Raw genomic sequence first — 14,802 nt, 5'->3', positions numbered from 1 at the left:
TCTGCCTTAGACCAGACACATCTAAGCATATTGGTGAATCTTTAGCAACGATTAGATTAATACAAAAATGATGGCACAGAGACCATGAAGCCCCTTGGATTTCTGTTCAAGATCAAGAAAGAGGACTGTCTGGTCATATCACAATGTTGCATGTTCATTTTAGTCATTTTGCTCTGTAAAACAAGATGAATGCTGCTTTTGTCCACCAAATTGTAAGCACTAACCTGTGTAGGACTGTATATGTTTCAACAAGAAAGGGCCTAAATTAAAGATCTCACTGCCCAAACTCTGAGGGATTATTAGCAAAACAGCAGACTATAAACTTATTATTTATGCACTATTTTCATACTCTTATTTTGACTATTTTCCACAGCAATTGATGTTTTTTTCAATTGAATTTAATACACAGAAGTTATATATGCACAAAGACTTTAAAGCTAACCTGTGAGAAGTAGTAAAAAACACTATACGTGCCATGGCTAAACCCTGTACTTAAATACCTTCATTTTTGAAAGTGCTGAACAACTGCATTGATACAAAGTAGGCCATATTAGGAGCTCCATGATTTGTCACGTCTTGTAGAAAATTTTCTGTCCTAATAACAAAAAACCTACCAAGGACAAAATCCAGTGTACATTTGTTTTGCCAAACTGAATAAACACATTTAACTGTGCAAAATATAAGTCCATTATACTCTAGAGTACCAGGAGGTAAATATATCCAATATTAGTAATGCAATTAGCAATTGCAAGGAATCTATAGATTCGAAATGAACTGCAGTAGATGAAGGTTAGCTGTACACAGAATGTTTTTATATTCACTATGTTGAAAATAAAACCAATTTACAGACTCCATGAAGAAAAAAAGTGAATCAGTAACAATATATATTCTTGTCTGTCTTTATTTAGGATGGGCTGAATTACAGACACCTGATTATTCCGAAGCTTAAAACCCCAGTGTAGATATTTTTTAAAGTTACATCAAGGATTTCTTTTTTCTTAATATGTAAGGACATTGAAAATAAACCTCAGGAAGAAGGTGTTAGGGACATGAATCTCTAAACACTAGGTCTCCCTATGCCCCTGCAACTCCCTGTGACAGCACAGTGGTTGCTAGCTGTCTGTGGATTCCAGCAGGATTTGTGGACATGAAAGGTTGCTCGTGTTTTAGAAGAGAGTGTGTTACACATACAATTACGGTTTCATTTTTATTTAATTCTCATTTTTTTGTTCTCTTCTCCCCTGGCCCCTCCCTTCTTCTTCTCCCAGTACAATTACTGATATTCAAACTACTACACTCTTTTAAAAAACCAATCAGAGGATCACTGGATGGATTAAACACTGACACTTCTCATATTAGTGGCATTAACTATCCTAACTATTGAAAATGCAATTAATCTGGGTTAGAGTGTTTGCAGTCACTGTCAGCATATTACATTTTCCTGGGGCTTAAAAAAAAAAAAAAAAAAAAAAAAAAAAAAAAGGTGTTTTTTTCAATTACAGGATGAATGTATGTGACACATTTGCTGGGTATGCTGCGGTGTTACCCAGATCCCCCATCTTTTCACTGAGCCACTTGTCTGAAGCCCCCAGGAGTGAGGAATGGGTTTAGAACTCTGTTTCCTGGTCATACTGTATTAGATCATTCCTATGTTGGAATAGAGAGGGAATTACATAGATGAGGTTAGAGGAACGTAAGACTCATGACTAAAACTGATCTACAGAGAGGCGAGCACCGTGCAGTCACCACTCAGAGAACAACTGCATTGCCTGTGCTGGTTGCACACTAAGCAATCACATCACTGTTTTCCACGTGGAAACATCTGGAAGAAAAACATCGTGTGGGTGGGAGGTTTTTGTTCATTATATCTCCTGGTAGCTCCAAACCAAGCAAAGGCACGGGAGGCAAAGGAGCCCCAAGGGGGGCTTGCCCGGCACGTCCCGTCCCGTAGGAGCTCTGACAGCGCTGTGGGCACCAGGTGGCAGCGCAGGCTCGCCCGTGCCAGCGCCAGCCTCTGCTCACACTGTGCCCCATCCTGCTGCTCACACTGTGCCCCCTCCTACTGCTCACACTGTGCCCCATCCTGCTGCTCGCATTGTGCCCCATCCTGCTGCTCACCCTGTGCCCCATCCTGCTGCTCACACTGTGCCCCATCCTGCTGCTCACACTGTGCCCCATCCTGCTGCTCGCATTGTGCCCCCTCCTGCTGCTCACACTCTCCCCATCCTGCTGCTCACCACTCTGCCCCCAGCCACAGCTCAGCTGAAGGTGCTGCTGGATCCTTACACTGGAAACCTCTGGCTAAGAACATGCTCAGGATCGTACACATGTATGTGCAGAATTCTGTACACCTTCCTAGAGCTGCTTCCTCTTGCATCTCTGCATCCAGTCTGTGGATTGCATTGTGGAACACCACACCAGTGAATTTTCACAGAAAAAAAAAAATCATACCTTTTTCCTTCTTTTTTTTAGGTAATGCCATTCATCTTTTGAAAAATGGTCTCAGTATTTCCTACAGTGAAACCTCTGATGTTCTTTAAGACCATTTGAGCAGAATATTCACCATTATTAAAAATCTTTGATATTGAAAAAAAAGGCTTCAATTCATAATTCAATTCTGAAGGCACATCTTTGCTTGAAGATTTTATGCCTTCATTATTCATGCGCAATTAAGTAGCTATCAGAATGGTATAAATGCAATTTGTTTCATAAATCTGCCATTAAGCAGTCAAACAAAATAATTAATAAACATGCATAAATTATAAATCTTTTCCTTTCTAAATGAGATTTATTGCTTTCCTTAGTCTCTAGAGAGGGAACTTGTAAAACCACAGATCTCTATGTACATGTATGTGTTGCTATCAGACATACATGTGCAGTTTTACATGGTAATGTGAGATTACAACTCCTTTGACTTTCTAAAACTGTACACAGTGAAGAGACGGTGAGCCAAAAAATGCAGAGACGTATCTTTACATTGTGTAGATGCTGTTCTTTATAGGATCTACAAAGGTGTGACATCTGTGTAAAAGATCAATAATTGATTTTGACATGATAATGCAAGGTTCTCCCTTGCAGAATTTGCAACACTCAAAAGAATTTAAACATGTTTTTTAAAAAGTAGATTCCAAATGACCATCCAGAAAGACTGCTTTTAATAAGTCAAGTCCTTGAAACCAAAAATTGAAATGAAAATATTTAAATTTATGTCTATTAAAACTTTTAAACAATTTTGAATTTGAATTTCAATATGGCTATTCCCAAGAGGAAAAAATTATATAAAGCAAGATTATTTTTTTCTTTATTTTCCTTTTTCAGAGAAAAAGACTTTTTACCATCCATAGAATAATTTCTCTAGGCCGCATTAATGCACACTCACTCCGGTAAACCATTTCATATTTGATCCATTCTAATTCTTCATCACTTTCTGATAATACTAAGGATTTGTGCTTTTTCCCTGCTTTTAGAGATTATTGCTTACTTTCCTTACATATTTCCTCCATAAGCATATACATAAGTAGGCCCTGTGGTGTTGCTTTAGCCTTAAGGATACCAACATGAGTTAAGGATTTAACTTTACCTAACCAGTTAATCTGCTTCTATCTATGGGTGGAACTACAAGGTCATCTTCATATTATATTTGAGTCTGCTTGAGTGTTGTGCCCCAACAGCTCAAAAAAAGTTGCTTATTTACAGAGGCACTGATGGCTGTGAGAAATGGCAACTGAATTATTTTAATATTTTAATATTTTCAAATGAGGCATGTAGCTTTATCTGTCACTGTAGAGTCCATATTCCTGGTGGTAGAGCTGATCCACTGCCACATTTATTATATGAGATGACACAAAAATAACATGATTGGATTATTAAAAGCCTTGTGTACTTTATTGCAATCCTTGATTTGACAGCAACACTCAGAAGCAGGCACTTCAATCCTCAGTTTTGTGATATACCATTCTATCACTCTGTTACTGAACTGGTTTACTTGCAGCTCTTAATGCTTTTGCAATGTGTTTTTCAGTTTTTCTTTTTGGAAGACTGCACACAATACCTCAAGGATTGCATTCAGTTATTTTTATAAAGTCACGATGGAAACACTTCCTGAGAAACAAAAAGGGAAAACCCCAAAGCAAATCAGATTTTTTTTTACCAGGTTATTATTACATTTTGCATGTGCAATGATTTCCGTATACAAGATTTAAAAAAAACAAATCCTAAATTGTGATGTAGAATTGAGCTACAGAGGATAGGGTACTAGAGAATTGTAATGGATAGGCTATTCCATGGGTTTCAGATAGATTCCCAGGCAGATTCACTGCCTTACTGAAAGCCTGAAAGTACATATAAAATGTTTAAGGTTGACAGACAGGATATGAGCTGCCACTGGTAGCAGGGGAATAAAAACTAGTTTGAAGGAAAGTTTAACTCAGAATGAGGCTAACAAATCCAGAGGAGCTCAGGTTTTAAACTAGCCATAAGTAGATTTTATGGCTACACATGCTTAAATAAATGGTTTAAAGATTATTGTATCATCTGAAAGCTGGATTCTAGATACAGTAGTTTAAAAAGTGTTCATAGGCAGATTACTCAAAATTGAAACTGAAAAAAAGGACGGGCAAAAGAAATAGGTTCTAGAAAAGAATTTGAAAGGCATGATTATCAAGGGATCCACAGAAAGTGAGAGATTATTTCAAGCAGTAATGTAGCATACAGATATATACAGACCCCAATAGTTTTGGAGAAGGGATGAGATGATTCAGCTGAGGCAAGTTACTCAACAATATAGAAAAGCAAAGAGCTTAAATTCATAGCAGGTGTTGGTGGATGAAGTGTCTTTCCTGTCTGACAGCTTCAGAGCGATATAAAACGGAGTCACAAAACTCTGTCTGTAACACTGAGGAAAATGTAAAGCATTTCTTCTGGCATGGAAGAATCAAGTCTAATCAAGGGGAAGAGATGACTAAGAAGTGTGAAGTTGCATTGACTTGGATGGTAAAGCACTATCTAATCCATCATTGGATGGATGACTGTATACCACTGGATGTATTTTCTCAGTTAAGTGTAGTGTAAAATACGGGTTTCACAGAAATTATATAGACAGTGAGTTAATGGCATGTGGAAAAAACCTGGAAGATAAGAAAAAAATAACAAAGAAACCTGAAATAACCCTAAATTTCTGCTCCACAGAGACAAAACAGAGAGCAAAATAAATAGGCATGGGCATGAAGAGGGAAGAAACAGATAACTGTGATATCTGGGAGAGTGAGATTAGAAGCTTTTAGAGATGCAGGAGTGGGGTATAAATCTGCATCAGAAATACAGGGAAAAGCCATGTGCATTGAAAATAGTACTGGGCATCATTCAGAGAAGAGAATTTTTAGAAAGATGAGGATAGACATTAAGTTACATATATACCCAGATTTTATCAATTGACTCATCAATTAATGAAAGGAATATGTGGGCACAACTTTTGATAGATTCAGAATAGAAGATAAAATTTTAATGAATACCTCTCACACAGTACATTTATATAGTATGAGAATACTGGGATTATGAGAAGCTACAGGCTATCAGATAAACTAAATTCCTTGAGTCTATCAGGCACCAGCAAGAATAACTAGGGGGACATCCTGGTGTGAGGATACCTCAGCCCTCAGTCCCTTCACCCAAAGCACAGACTATATGAGCTGATGTCTCAGCAACACTTCCTCCATGTGTTAACTTGTACCTCAATGTCCCACAGCCTTCAAGGTTTAGAGCTAAGAGCTTGTCAAGTGCCACAGATAAACCTGTTTTAATAGAATTGCACTGAGACACAGGCAAACTTCTTTTTGGGATAAAAAGAATGAACAGAAGTGTTTGACCAAAGCCAGCTAATCTTGATGAAGAGTTTCATCTGGTTCTGATGGAATCAGTTTAAGGTTTTCTTGTCAGCACACTCTGTACCCTCACATAATAGAGAGGTGAGTGGCTGTTTAAGAGAACTGCAAAATCACAGAAAGGTTGAGGTTGAAAGGGACCTTTAGAAGTCATCTGTTCTACTGTCTGTGTTTGTGTAGAACTGCCTGGAACCAGGTGCCCTTGGTTGTGTCCAGACAGCTTTAGAATACAGGCACGAAGTGGGATCCACATTCTATGGGCAGCATGTGCCAGTGCTCAGTCACCCTCACAGTAAATGCTGTTCAGAGGGAACCTCCTGTGTTTCAATTTGTGCCCATTAACTCTGCCCTGTCACTGGCTGGCTCTGTTTGCATTGTCTACTCAGGTATTCACATACAGTGTAAAATTCCATCAGAGTCTCATCTTCTCTCATATTCTCCAGGTTTAACTCTCCCAGCTTTCTCAGTCTTTTCCTACAGCAAAGATGCTCCAGTCCCTTAAACATCCTTGGGGCCCTTCCTTGGACTCTGTTTGGCATGTCCATACCTTTCCTTTAGTGGGGAGCCTGGAACTGGGTACAGCACTCTATGAGAGGCCTCACCACTGCCAAGTACAGCACAACCCTTGACCTTCTGGCATTGCTTTGTCTAAGGAACCCAGGATACCATTTACCTTTGTGTGAGTCAGCAAAGGCAGGATGCAGGAGCAAAAATAAAAATATCAACACAAAGACATAGAGTACATTTATTTTTGTTACTCCACCAGCTGGAGTCCCTCAAAACAGCACCCAGGCACACAAGCAGAGCTGCAGGAACTGTAGAGCTTGGTCCATGCTAGAGGGTCACTGAACCTGCTGGTTTTGCCTGTGTATCAGGTATTTGCACAGGCATAGTTTACCACTGTGCTTGATCTTTCTTGCAGCAGAGAATAAATCTCCAGAATGTTTGATAGGGTGTCTCTAAGCCTATCACAGGCCTATATTATCTAAACACAGATGTTCTGCTTGTCAAACACACAAGGCTAAACAGCAATTAATATGATATATGTGTTTTTTGACACCCCAGCTGTAAGTCACTTGAGTGTGTGTTTACAATACTCCTTGCCAATCTTCTGTTATTTCCCCACAGTCTTTGCTTCAAGGGCACATTATTGGCTCTTCTTCAAATTCATGTCGACTGTGGCTGCCAGGTCCTTTTCTGCTAAGCTGCTTTCCAGCTGGGTGGTCCCCAGCACATATTGGTCTAAGGGGTTGTTATTGGTGCAGGATTTAAAACTTCTCCTTGTTGACACCCAAGGTTTCTGTCAGCCCAATTCTTCAGCCTGTCAAGGTCCCTTTCAATAGCAGCACAACTCTGTGGCCTATGAGCCACTCCTCCCAGTGGAAGAGTGTAATCTACAACCATTTCGTTATTTGTAAACCTGATGTGGAGCAAAACCTCTCAACTGAAAAAAAAACAACAAAGAGCCTCCATGCAGCTGCATATATGTGGGACTAATTTTAACCTGTCATTTGGTATAACCTCAACCCTAAAGGGGGCTCTAGGCACTTTGTTGTGACATTAATTCTCCATCCTCTTCTTACTTCACAGTGTTTGTGACTTGTCAGAAGGCAGCTTTACCAGAGATGTACAACTTTGAGAGATTTTATCTGATTAGGAATGAGTGACATTTTTGTAATAAGTATTCACTTCTGAGGAGATACTCTTGGTGTTGGATATAATGGACCTATGTCAAGTATTGAAAGATGGTTTTACCGGCACCCTTATATACTGTTTAACAGAGCTTACATAATGATATGTATTTGGGGGACGTTGTCAAGATAAAAAATTAAATCTTGTTTGTAGGGTGACTTCCAAATATTTTAATTACACTTTTATTTTTTTTATAATTTTTTTTTATTAATGGCAGGGTTGATTCCTTTAATACCTACTTGGACTAGGTTTAACTTTCTCAGAAGAGGAAAAAGTCCTTATAGAATGTTGGCTAACTTTTAAGGGGCAACTCTCAAACTCATGAGATTCTACCATATAATTAGATATTTGCACAAAGCCATGAAGATCATGGTACCCTAAGGAAATAATATAAAATAGATTAGAAAATTAAATGCCAGAAAATTTGTTTTCACCGACCACACTACTAATTTGTTTCTAAGATAAAATTTTCATTAAGACTTTCCAATGAGCACCCAGGCACCAGCTTCCTGATCAATAAAATAACTTGTTTTGTAGAGAAGACTTAGAAAACTATGGATAGGTTTGTGTGACCAACGATTGGCTTATTATTTAAAAAACCCCAAAACTGCAACAAACTTCAGTAAATTTTGATGAATAACCATATATAAGGTGAAACAAAATATTTACAAAATCTTTTCTTTTAATGTTTTGCGCCTTCATCTATTGTCACATGCAAAGCATACTTTTTTGATAATTTATTTTCAACAGAAGCAATCCAGTGTGTGGAAAAAATACATCCAAAATGTGTCATCTTCTGCTTTGATTCTGTAGTCAGACTGACTAGCAGAAAGCCAGTTTATATCTCCAAAACTGTTCATGAGTTCAAAACCCAGTAGTCTTGATTGTACTAGTTTGGTTTTTAGCAAGAAAGAACTAAAATTTTTTTTGCTGTTGAGTAGATTGTGTTATTTACAGAATAGTCTGGCCATGATCAATTAGATTAATTGATGTTGACTGTGTAAGGAAGGAAGATGGTTTTAGAGGTACCTGAAATCTGCAATGTTATCTTGTGGTCTAATGCAATTTGATCATGCAAGCTGAGCAGGATCTGTAGTGGGAGGGGTAAATAGTTCTGTTGCCTGTGTCAGAACTGGTTCTGAGTTAATATTGATTTGGAGACCTTGTGAACAAATACTTCCTAGAAGGAAGGCAGCTTCCAACTGCGACGATGATGAATTCAACTTTAATCATCAGATTTCTCACAGACTTCACAGAAGTGTCTCTCAGCAAAGTGAAAAGAGACCTTGGATGAATAGCTTCATGCCGAGCTAACAGGCATTTCAGATCCATGAAGCTGAGTAGTGCGGGATCTCTGCAAGCACAGCATCTTATCTAAAGCTGCTTTCAGTGAGCACGACCATGCTACCCTTTATCTCTGTGACCTGTCAAGTAAAACTAGTTCTGTTTGAGAAGGGAAAATCTCTCCCAGTCCTGTGCCTCTGGAAATCTCTGCTATTCAGTGAGCCGCTGAAGCCTGATTTCATTGAACTGATGCACCATTATTCAAAGGGATAGTGGAGAAGGAGAAGGTGTTATTACCTCTGCCTTGCAGCAGATTAGTTTCCCTAGGAGATGGTTTTCTTTCTAGGAGATGTTTAATTAATTTTACTTCTAGGCTCAATTTATGTTTTAGCAGCACTTTGTTTGGCGGTATCTGTTAGGTTGTGCCAAGGATAATTTTGTAACCTAAGCAAAAAACTTTCCCCCTTGCCTTTCTTGAAAATAAAACAAAGCAAAACTGAAGAAAAAAACATCAACAAAATAGCTGGATGATATAGTCAAATAGACTTTTTTATCCTTACCACATGTCAAATCTGATGATCAATAAAGGCTTAAATAACTCTTCCCACTAGTCTATGTTTCAGTTATTATAAATAAACTCAAGCCATGGCAATAAAATACTATTAGTTATTGAGGTTTCTAATACATAAAATATTTTTGAATTCCTTATTTTTCCAAATAAATCATTAAATCATCAAAGCTTAGAAGTAGAGGGTGAATAAATCTTTAATAAATATATTTAATGTTTTTTCTTGAGTGTTTTAAGGTAAATTTCCAATCCACTTTTCCACTGAAGAAGCTGTTAAATACTGTTTCACATTAGTGACTGAAGACTCTTTCATGTGTCTTAAACCATATCAATATATAAAAATATGTTTAATAAATAAAACAGTAATTTTGATTAAATTCAATATATGGACAGGAAGGAATTTATCACTATGTGGTCAAAAATAAACCCAATAAATCTGAATGTGCACTTTCAACATCTGTTTTTTCTCATTTTTGCAATGTCAGCAGCTTCATTGTCATTTGGAAAGAAAAGAGAATTTTTGACTTTGGGGAAAAGAAAGTACTATAAGAGTTTCTCCCTAGAAAAAGATTACATTTCTTTGCAAGTAAAGTTCAAACACGACCAACTGATAAGTTAAAATTGTAGTTGGGCCATGTACTAGGAGCAAAGTGTTTCATTTTTATGGAGAGGAAAAACAATCAGAAAATCCATGGTATCTTAAATAAATTAAAAAAAAAAAAGCACAGAAATAAAATTTCTATGGCAAGTTTAAAAATAATTTCCTTTTTATTCTCTATTTTGCATAATTTCTTAGCTTTGCCCCTTGTAGGTACACTAGCTGTCTTATATTTAAATAGCTCCTGAAATGCAGGAAAAGTTTAATGGTGAGTCTTATGTAATGATGTGTTCCATTTTGCTCAAAATTGGTTCCTTTAGAACACCAACCTTGCAATATTCTTCTGAATGACCATTTGTAGAGACTTCTCACTGCCAGTGATATTACAGAGAGCTGATGGAAAACAAAAGTGTTACTCAGCATTGGCAAGAAACACTGTTGTAGATGCTCACAACATCTCAGTACCCTACTTTTTTCTAATGAATTACAACATAAATAGATTTAGTGAGCCTCAAGGTCAAGAGACATGGCTTCATCTTTTCAAATAAGACTTTCAGGAATGACTACAACAGAAGAACATATAATAACTTTATTGACAGATGCACAAAGTTCCTGAGGTGATACTTTCAGGACTCTGCTCTGCTACTGATCATTGGATGATACATCTGTTGGATGTATGCTTCATTTTTTGAGAATTCATTGGAGTTTTACTTAATTGTCTTCTTAAAATGACATTTGTTTGGCCAAACACAGACACCTGAGCTAGTCACACTTAGTCTCCATTTATAGCCAATGAAGAAAAGTATGTCTAAGCTGTGATTCATCTCACTGAATGACTATTTTCTGAAATACATCACATGAATTGTACCCCCAAAACACCCATTTCTCTTCACAAGATACAAAAACAACCTGAAATGTCATACTCAGTTATAGATACACAAAGGGAGGAATTCCTTTCGTATTCCTTTAGTAGTTTCTTTTTGATTAGTTTTTAAGGACAGCACATAATCAATAAACCCCTACCTTTATCTCCAAAATATGGAACTACAGCACAGAGCTACACCTATCCTCAGAAATGTCTTAATTCTATAATATTACAAGGTGACATCTTCTATCATCCCCGTCTATGGCACTATAGCTGGCATGTCTTGTCTGCAGTAGACTGCTAGAAGTTCTCCTCCATTAAAAAACTCAAGTGTGACTGTATATCTGAAGCTAGGGGTGTTTGTGTATTTCACAAACCAGTTCTCTGACTCCAGGTATCAGACTCTGCAGCTTCCCCCCTTGGCTTTACCCAGAACACAGTTTTGCTGCTCCTAGACTTTCCATTCAATAGATTCATCACAGTACAGCACACAGTAGGTAGACAGCAACCCATATGCCACACAGTAGGTACATAATAGCTTTACTGCAGGATATATGAAAGTTGAAAGAGATACCCATTGAACAGCTTAACAGCCACAGTGGACTCATGCCCTTAAGTTGTGTTAACAGGGGAACTTATTTTAGGTGGAATAAGTTTTCTGTATGGCAGGACAGGAGGTCAGAGAGCTGTTTAATTTCAGTGCATTATGGGGTATTCAACCCATGTACCGGGTCTGGCTGAGATGGAGCTCATTCTCCCACAACAGCCCTCACACTGCTGTCCTTTGAAATGGTAGCTAGAAAGGTGCTGATAACATACCAGTGTTTTTTTGGCTGCTGCTGAACAGCACTGGCACAGCACCAAGGCTGTCTCTCAGTAGGCTGGGGATGAGCAAAATCCTGGCAAGGGACACAACTAAACCAGCTGACCCAAACTGATCAAAGGGATATTCTGTACCATATAATGTCAGATCCGATATAAAAGGTAAGGAAAGGAAGAGGAAGGGGAGCATTCATTATTTACAGTGTTTGCCTTCTGGAGCAGGTGCTTCGCATACTGAAGCCCTGTTTTCTGACAAGCTGTGTGAGAATATGCTTTCTAATGGAAGCTGTAGAGACCATGGATGTATCTTCATCAGCTGCACACGCAATGTCCTCGAGAAAGAAATTATTCGCAGTATTGCTGATGATCAATATTTTTCAACTGTAAATATTTAGCAGCTAAGTTTTATGACATGTTCTTCTGTGTGTGGATTAGGAAAGTGGGACTAAATATATCTGCAAATGCAGCCAAGCCAGCACAGAGTGACTTGCTGATTTGTACATTGGAAATATGTGACTCAGACATAAAACTGTAGTAAATTAGAGGAAAATGACTGAATTGTCTCAGAGTGGAAAATCAGGCAGATTCTTTTGTTTTAAGTTTACAGTTACTAATGTTATATGAATTCTTAATGCAGATAATAAGCACAGGAAGAAAAATTATGGGGAAAGCCAAAACTTCTGGCTTTCTTAGTTGTCAATCTTTGAAATAAATATGGTAGTAAGGGAAGCTTATGTACTAGAATCCTTCTAGAACTCATTGCTGGAAAAATTTTTGCATGTTTGTGCTTGGGATATTTTTAATGTTTCACTATGAGTTTTAGAAGTAGGTACTTCAAGAAGAGCTGTGAAGTTTCATGGAAAATGATGTGATTGCTTCCCACTCTTCCTGGTGACTTCCAGAGCATGAAACCAAAAGCCAGAATATATCTATGTTTTTTAGGTGTCATAATCTCTCAGTATGACATAGTATCTACTAGTTCCTCAGGACATAGGCAGTATTTTTTAAACTTGGGTTTAGGAGGAGAAGTAGAAGAATTTCAATATTATTGACATTTTCATACCATTGAGTGCTTGAGCTCTAATGACCATTGAAACTAACTTTTTCTGTGCCACTTTCTAATACATCTGGACTGTAGATATCCACCTAGCTTTTAATGTTCTTTTGACCTCTGACTGTATAAATTCTATAATGTCAATATGTTGCAAGCTTGTAACATCGGTAGGTGAAATAACATCTTTCTGTGATTCCACTGTGCTATGTCAATACATTACTTTAACATGATACTTGAAAAGTTGGTTTGTTGCCTAAAAGAAGGGTATACGAACAAGTGAAGAGCCTCCTTATTTTTTCAGTCTATCTACAGAAACAAAGATGATTAGAAATAAATTACTTATTATACATTACCTGCATTTTTGTATTGTTTACTTTGCATGAATATTTCATGTTCTGTAGCTCATTAAGTACACTGTGATTTTCTATTGCTTGTCGTTTCTGTTAAACTACATGACAATGCAGTTTGTGTTTTCATACTGGCTTTGAGTATGCAATGACTTATAAAGAAGTGCAAAAATAAAAAATACTTTAATAATTAGATCATAGAATCACAGAATGGCTTGGGTTGTAAGGGTCCTTAAAGTTCATCTAGTCCCAAGCCCCCATGGGGGTATGCCATGGGAAGGCACACCTTTCACTAGACCAGGCTACTCAGACCTCCATGCAGCCTGTCCTTGAACATTTCCAGGGATAGAGCATCCACAGCTTCACCTGGCAACCTATTTCAATGCCTCACCATCTTCACAGTAAAGAATTTATTCCAAATATCTAATCTAAACCTTCCCTATTTTAGTTTGAATCCATTTCCCCTAGTCCTGTCACTACATACTATCTCCTTAGAAGATTATTTGTATGTTTTTCTAAGTTTACGTGTTAAAAATATATAAACAGACATGGATGAGGTAATAATTAATTAATTCAGCAAAAATATTGATAAAACATCAACTAGCAGATCACTTAGGCTGGCTATTTGGCAATTACTCTCTTCCACATAGTCAAGTTGGAATACATGATTCTACTTCCATAGGTGGATAAAAGAGAAAAAAAAATAAATTGCTCTTTGCTGGAGAAAACTATATTTTTCAAAGAGTTTGCACTTTAAAAAATTACTCTATTAAGCAATTTTTTCAGAGATTTTTACCTCACCTCTCTATACTTTCAAATCTGTATATGTTGGCTTATAAGCCTCCTACTTGTACTGCACTTCCTTTATAAATGACTCCATATTTTTATAGAATACAATGAAAAAAATACTACATAAGAAATGCTTAAGAATTTGAAACATTGTGGAAAATGAAGAGAAAATCTGCAGGTGATAAGTGAACTCAGTTTTCAGTTTGATGAAGTTCTATTGTATACATAGGTAACAATCATGTCTCCCTTTACAAAAAGAGTTCTCCATTCCTAAAATGAATAACCGTTGATTTTGAATGAAAAGCAGAACATCTTTATTAGTGTATATTATTCCAACCAAGAAAGAGGTCTCATGAGAGTTATTTTTTTATCATACTGGAACTGATATTTTAATTCAGCATTATTACAATTAAAATAAGCTTTACCCTTCTGTGTTCTCTTGCAGTGTAGCTCAAAATTTTGATAGCTGTGAATTAGGGACTTGATCTTAGTATTTCAAAGGCAAGATCTAGACTGCAAAGTAAATGATAAGAACAAAATGTAGAAAAAAAAATGAAATAGATTTAAGATGGAGAGAAGCAGAAAATGTGCTTTGATTAACAGAAAGGTTAATTGCTGAAAGACTTCCTCCACATAGCATACTGTTAATTAGAAAATCTGAGCAATGTGTGATTTAATTTAACACTATGCCAAAGGCCAACATGACATAGTAAACTGCTAGATTCTTCTTGCGTTTGTGAAACATATAACTTGGTGTTTCATTCTACTCTAGACTAAAATAAAGCAGCTTTTCCTTTTTTTCATTATTTTTAATAGATGAAAGACAAAGTTAAAAAAAAGAGACTTTGGTAGGGATGACACCAATTAGATACCATGGAGTAGTGTCCTCACCCTCCACTCTCAT

At 37.2% G+C, this 14,802-nt stretch overlaps 1 protein-coding gene across 1 annotated transcript in view; it reads right to left on the bottom strand.

The window, feature by feature from the left end:
- MGAT4C (MGAT4 family member C) overlaps positions 1-14,802 on the bottom strand; it is a 334,130-nt gene that overhangs the window by 9,777 nt on the left and 309,551 nt on the right.

This window comes from Catharus ustulatus, chromosome 4 (genome assembly GCF_009819885.2).
Source record: "Catharus ustulatus isolate bCatUst1 chromosome 4, bCatUst1.pri.v2, whole genome shotgun sequence".
Taxonomy (NCBI): domain Eukaryota; kingdom Metazoa; phylum Chordata; class Aves; order Passeriformes; family Turdidae; genus Catharus; species Catharus ustulatus.
The sequence above is the reverse complement of the archived record's forward strand: the minus strand, read 5'-3'. Positions and strand labels throughout refer to the sequence as shown.